A 7999-nucleotide genomic window follows, 5' to 3' on the forward strand; every position below is an offset into this window, starting at 1 on the left:
TGATAATAAATAAAAAATATTTTATAAGATATTAAAATTATAAAAGAACAAATAAAGTAATTAAAACTTAGTAACAGTTGGACAGAGAGGAATTAATAGCTCGTTCATTTATTAACTCTATCTATTTTACCTATTTAAATTCAGCCAATGTTTTATCGTAAAGCTATGATGGCTTATTAAAGGAATGGATACAGAGAGGCTAGAAAGAGACAAAGTCATAGTACAAATTCTTCAAAAATTGAAAGGGGGTAATTACAAACAATTCTAGTGCAATTTTTATAAACAATTCTAGTGTTAATTTATTATTGTATCCTATTCTATACTGCTGACTGCGTAAAAATTTACACGCACTCAGTGTATATATTAAATTAATGTTCTTTATCATAGTTATGTAATTAAATTAAGTAAAATATATATTGATTAATTATGGTTAAGTAAAATGAACTTTAAATTCAAACACATATCATGTATATATTGGCTTGATGTATACACCGGGTGCATGTAAGTTTTACCTATGATATAGTTTAGTGGTCAAGTCACTTCCCTAACTAATCTTTTTCTTAACTAACGTAATTTTGTTAATATTGCCTGTCTTGTTACTTTGGAAAGTTCATGTAAGCAAAGATGCTCTATTAAAATTAACATGTTATAAATAAACCGTATATAGTGAATGTCTACTTTATCATATATAGTGAATATCTACTTTATCATATATTGTGTATATCTATTTATGAAAAAAGTGACAAACCTCAAAGTTAGTTTTCTCCTATAAATAAAGGGGTTCCCCCTCATTGTAAATGATTCCTCAAGAGAAATAAGAATTACTCTCTACTCTTCTTTTTTTTCTTTTTCATAACACATTATCAACACGAGACTTTGTCAAAACAAGGTGAGATTATAAATCTAAAGGTAAAGGTTAGTGATTTCTTATGTTATTTGTCTTTTGCAGTTTTGCTAGTAATAATATAATTATTGTTGGATTTGAGAAAAAATAACTGGTTTGGAACGATTTATGTTTTAAATTTATTCCTCAAGAATAATATTATCAAAAGGGATGATAATATGTTGGGTTCAAGTCCCATCGATTTATACCTAAGACGTCTTTATATGGATAAAACGTTGAGCTTGAATCTCAATGCACCATATTGATGATATTATGATGGCTAGGGCAAAATAATGAGTATTTGGTGAAAAGTCATGAAACATGTCCCATTAAATATGCTTCATTCCTTGAATTGAATGTGGCACCAATAAATCCTATGTATGCCTTAATTTGCTTTTGTAGTAGCTATCATAATTTGATACGCTTAAGACATGATTATATTTCATTCCTGAAAATGAGAATTTTGATTATTATAAATACAGATCTATACCCTGGAGTGAATGTGACTGTATATACACTTGAACGTATTATTTGTTGTGAAGATATCACAATCCACCTCTAAAAGAGGTAGAATAATTGGAAGATTAAATATCTTCAAGTTACTATGGTAAGAAAGATGAATGTGAAAAGTTACCCACACATGATAAAATCACATGCCATAATAAACTAAGAATTTTTTGTTTATTGATACAAAATTCATGTCACAGTAAACAAGAAATTTACTAAAGTAAATACACATGTCATGTTAAACTTAGAGTTTACTAGTACAAATAAATTCATAAGTTGACATGAACGATTATGACATCCCGAAGATGTGCATATTGAGTATTAAACATATATTGAAGAATTTAAAAATTCTTCATTATTTTTAATGTTGCTTGTTATCATGATACGTTGGTTGGACCAACTAATTTTGGATTGAATTCCTTAAAATCTGAAAAGTATAAAAAGTGAATAAGGGTTCGTTCACCTATCATGTGATCTATTAAGATGTATCAATAACATGATCACTATGTATATTTATTGTATTGAGTCAAGAGCATAATTTTCAAATTGTGTAATCAAGACAATTCATCTTGATGATGATGGTTTGACATTGAATGTCTTCGATAAATAGCTAAACCATTGCTAATGAGAACAAAGCTTCATGTGTTAGTCTGAAATATGATATGTTGCATACAATAGCACTTGTATGCATTGGACCAATAAATTATAATTAATTCCCCCTCAAAGTTGGCTTTGAGTCAGGAACCACACGTTGTCTATCTAATAGTTCTGATGTACGGTATTCTATTAATGAATATACTATGATACACAAAGTCATAGGGGTGGGCATAAAATACCAGAATCCGAATTACCGTACCGAACCAAAAAATTTGGTAATTGGTATTCGGTAATTTGGTATTTGGGATGATATTTGGGAGTAAAATTTTAAAATTTCGGTATTTGGGTTCGGGATTGGTAAAAAATATTACTACCGTTTGGTATTTGGTATTTCCTGAATATCCAATAATAGTTAAGTGACTCATAGGCCACATACCTAGTCCACACTCTAAATGCCGCATACTTGTGTGAATATTGCTCAAGCAAACTTTGAACTATTAAACATAGACATAAAGTAGACTCTTAAATTTACACAACAGACTTTCTTGCAACCAACATATGACAACTTTTGACAAAAATATCACGCTAAGAATGAAAATCAGGGCGTGGAAGGGAACAACAAAAAAGAAGTTTTCATGACATGATACATAACATCATTGTTGACTGCACTTGCCCAACTCTAATATTCCTAACATAGGTCGAAATATGGCTTTAACCAAGGGGACTTGGTCAAGCCTTCTTAATCCTTGTGTTCACATGTGAACAGCAGATGGAAATTATCAAAAAACTCAACACTTGGTAGACAGCATAACATATATTGCTCTCCATCATATTTAAAGAAGTAATATTATTACTTTGCATCACATTTACATCCAGTTCGTGTTACATGCAGTTTGATGTAAATGTTATTCGTGTTACATCCAGTTCTCCCCTTCTTGGAGCTGGATCAAACTACAATAACATAGGTTTTAAGGTGTCAACTTGTAACAAGACCAAACAAAATTGATTTATTCTGGTGAAAAACTGTGTATTCAGAGGTGTAAAACTACCATACAAAATTGATTTTTTCTCAAAATGTTGGTTGGACATCACCACTATTATCACCAAATAGGATCACTATAAGCATATCCAACTTTAATATGGTAATACCGAATTTCATACCGAACCAAAATTTAATTTACCGAATTACCGAATTGAAGTTTAATGGTATGGTATTTGGTATTTACTTTTATTTACCGATTATCGAATTACCGAACCCGAATTATGAAAATACCGAACCAAATACCGAACGCTCACCCCTACATAAAGATGGATTCCTCAAAGAAGATGAAGGATGTATGTTGGTTTTCCTAACATAAGGGGGAGATTATAAGCAGCTAAGAAATATGTTAGGAATTATCATCAGATCCTCTTCAAGTCAAATACCGAAAGCATCTCATATTAAGCTGCAAGTGCTTCTATTTTGTGTCCATAAAGGACAAAGTCTATGCATGCGTGAAGCATGGTAGACCAATCGGTTCCAAATGAAATAATCCTTGAAAAAACTTAAGGAGCAAATAATCATAATAAGAAGGCAATATGCTCTTGAAGAGCATACGACATAATACTTTATGAAACCTTAGGAGAGGTTCAGGTACCTGAAACTAATGAAGTGATGAGATCTCAAAATGTTATGTCGCATTGTGGACCAAAACGAAATGATATATCATCAATATCTTTGACACAATTTTGGCGCAATATTGTGAAAGATTATGAGGATCTGAATTCTACGTTTATTTAAGCATGCTGACGTAGAAACATTGATCAAGTAGCATAAAAGGGTGCATCTTGATAAGTGAAAACTTATTTGATTTGCACTCGACACACTTGAGGATGTCACACAAGAAATGTTGAATATTGTCACTTGACAAAATATATCTTGCAAATACTATAAGGCCTGATATAACCTTTTCGATTAATTTGTTAGCAAAGTATAGTTTTGCTACTAGTAGAAGACATCAAAATGGGATCAAACACATGATCTTATATTATTATAAAGATTACAGTCTCGATCCTATTGATTATGCTGATGCAGGGTATTTAATTAACCCGCATACAACTCGGTCTCAAACAGGCTATGTGTTCATATATGGGGGTACTGCTATATCTTGGAGATCTACAAAGCAGTTTATCGTAGTCATTTCATCGAACCATGCTGAGATTATAGCTATCCATGAAGCAAACCGAGAATGTGTGTGGTTGAGGTCCATAATACATCTCATTAAAAAAAAATGCAATTTGAAATGTGACAAAGTACCCACTATTTTACATAAAGATAATGCAACATGCATAGCACAACTTAAGGGAGGATTCATAAAAGGAGATAGAACGAAGCACATTTTGTCAAAGCTTTTCTATACACATGAGCTCCAAAAGAGTGGTGATATTAACGTGCAACAGATTCGTTCAAGTGACAATGTGGCTGATTTATTCACCAAGCCTCTTCCAACTGCAACTTTCAAGAAGATTGTGCACAGGATCGGAATGCAAAGGTTCAAGGATATTCTCATTAGGGGGAGTTAATATGCGTTGTACTCTTTTTCCTTACGAGGTTTTTTCCTTGTAAGGTTTTTAATGAGGCGGCATATATGCGTATTATCTATCAATTAGACATTCAAGGGGGGTGTTATAAATGTACCATATACAATGAATGTCTATTTTACCAGTGAATACTTACTTTAACATATATTGTGTATGTCTATTTATGGTAAAGTTACAAATCCAAGTTTAGTTTTTCCCTATAAATAAAGGGATTCTCCCTCATTATAAATGATCCCTCAAGAGAAATAAGAATTACTCTCTATTCTCTCTCTACTTTTCTTCTTTGTTTTATATTTCATAACACAACATAATTAGTAATATAAATTTGGAATTTTCAATATACGTACACTAAATAAAAACGAAATCTTCATCAGTATTATTTTTTCTGTAGTTATATAATATCTACATTTTAGTTAAGCTTGGCACTTTAGTTACATAACATATTTGAAATTAATTTCAAAGCAAGATTTTAAGGGTGCATTTGCGATGGAGGAAAGCAAATTTCACAAAAATTAGGAAAATAACTAAATTTACTAGTGAAGTAGGGAAAATCATTAGTTTTTCCCACCCCATGCCACCTCCCAAATATTTGCCTATATTAATATATATAAATGTTGTTGTATGAATTTTTTTTTTTCCTTTGTATCAAACAAACACGAAATTTACATTTCCTTTCATTATTTTACTAAAAGGAATTCTTTATTTAATTAAGGTTACCAAGTCAACTTGATTCTCCTTTCTTACAAGAAAATCCAAGCTAAAAAAAGGTAGCAGCCTTCACCAGTCACTGTCTAATGTAACCATGACCTATTTTTGAGGATTTCCATCTTTCTTACTAAAATATTTTAACATCAAAAGCTGTCTTATTGATCTTCTCATGAAGGTTTTTTTCCTTTATATCAATAATTTAGTAGTAGTATTCAGTAGTTGAGTTTAAGCTTTTTATAAACTTTGTTAACTGATCAAATTATTTCGTTAGTGTTAATCCACATGAGGATTTATTAAGGAGGAAGAATAGAAGGCAACATGGTAGGTATTTGCAGAAATAGCACTTATTAACGCCACTATTTACTTTCTGTCTTGAGATGGGCGAACTTAGTCCACAAACTAAATGCAAGTGGAGACAGAATTCAAAAGGTTGCCTAAAGAGTAAACGGCCATTAGATGCAAATAACCAACTTTTTCCTTCCCCAATTGCTACGGCTTGTCTTACTTCCTAGGCCCAATGGACTTGGCATATTGCTAACATTTTTTTTCGTAACTTATATAAATCCCATAATCTTTAAGTGATATTACATAAAATTTCGATTATTTTACTAATTATATTTTATCTCGATTTTTTGAAAGGTGATACATATGTTATATGGTGATACATATAAAAAAAGTGATACATTTGAAACTAACAAGATATTTATTTAAGGAAATAATTGATTCTCTTTTATTCATTGTATTCTTTTATTTAAGGAAAGATATATTTTTTTTGGTCTTTTTTCTCCTTTTTTCGTCTTTAATTTTAGTCTGCTTTTTTTTAGATTTAATTCTAATTATGTTTCAATTCTGCATTTAGTATTTTTTAAAAAAAATATTATTACTTTTGTTTCCTACACTGACTGCACCATTACCTTTCATTAATAACATATAAATCACCCATAATACCATATACTGTATATCACCATATTGTATGAACCACCCAATAATTGAAATAAATAATTATATCTACCATAGTATCATATATATGAATCATCCAATAATTGAAATAAATAATTGTATCTACCATATGAATCACCAAAATACCATATATATGAATCACTCAATAATTGAAATAAATAATTGTATTTACCATATGAATAATCATAATATCATATATATCACCCATTAATATCATATGAATCACCCAATAATTGAAATAAATAATTATATCTACCATATGAATCACCATAATACAATATATATCACCCATTAATATCCTATGTATTACCCGTTAAAATCATATAAAATATATCTATCATGTGATTCACCATAATACCCATACAATGATATCATATTTATCATTCATATGAATCACTATTAAAAAATAAACATGTATGAATAACTAAATAAATTTATATATGTATCAATAGATTTTAAAAAAAAAAATGGGAGAGAATTTAGGAGAGGGAAAAAAAGTTGCATGCCTTAATGGAGGAGAAAAAATCAGGAAGAAAGATGATTTAAGCATTAATAGAAGAGAAAAAATCAGGAAGGAAGATAATTTCATTGTTGATAATTAGGGAGATATTTTAGGAAAGAAAATCTTGAATGAGTTAATGGTGGAGTAAAAATAGGATGTGCGGTTTTCTTAATATGTATCAAGAGTAAAGTTGAAAAATAAAATTTTATGTAAATTTTAAAAAGTAAGGGATATTGGGTACTATAGTTTCTTAAGTATGAAATTTGTGTAATTTATCCTTTTTTTTTCTTTTCAAAAATAACATAAATATACATCTTAACTTATCATATTTACACAAATCTCAAGCTTTCAATATGGGTCTGGCCCGTGAGGCCGGCCTAATCCAATCCTTTAATTAAGTGGGGTTGGGCTAAGTTTTTTCAGCCCATTTAAAAATGAGGCTTATAAGTCCAGCCTCACATGACGCGTCGGCCTCAGAGGTCTAACCCGTCAGCTTCAGAGGTCATTTCATGGGTTGGAACATTAAAACTAATTATTAATTATTTTTAAGTTGGTCATTTATTTTTTAGGAATTAGAATTTTGTCAATCTTTACAACTAGCTACTTATTTTTTTATCCATACTTTGGTTGATACAAATTTTTTGAAAGTTCTTAGTGTGTGTTTGAAATGGCTGGTAAGCTGTTTTTAGTTGTGAACTTCAAAAAGTTATTTTTACTCGTGATGGTTTAGTAGTTGTTGCCTTTGCTTAATGCAATATTTTGTTCTTTAAATTTAGGATCTCTTCTGTTATAATTTTGCTTCTTTTATATAGATATTTTGTGTATATCTATATCTATTATCTTAACCATATCGGATTTTTTTAATGAAATTTGTAGTTAATCATCATTTCTTTGCTTATTGCATTTAATGCCATGAACTAATTACAGCTATGGATCGTTTGGTGTGAGGTATAAGGGATAAATAGTCTGAGATAAAATGAAAGACTATTTTATCCCATGTTTGGTGTGAGGTATTAGTTAGTACCGACATTATTTATCGCACTATTTACACCATAGTAATGAGATAAATTATCCGTATACATAATGGAATAACTAATTTCGAGATTAATTATCCCTGGATAACTCTTTCCCAACCTAACGACCCTTAAAGGTATTAGTATGATGCCTATAACATGCTAAAAACTAGTAGGAGACATTAAAGTGAAACCATAAAAGCTGGTGATAGTCTAGTACTTATAATATTTTCGTTTATCATGTTTCGG

Source organism: Capsicum annuum, chromosome 6 (assembly GCF_002878395.1).
Source record: "Capsicum annuum cultivar UCD-10X-F1 chromosome 6, UCD10Xv1.1, whole genome shotgun sequence".
Classification (NCBI taxonomy): Eukaryota; Viridiplantae; Streptophyta; class Magnoliopsida; order Solanales; family Solanaceae; genus Capsicum; species Capsicum annuum.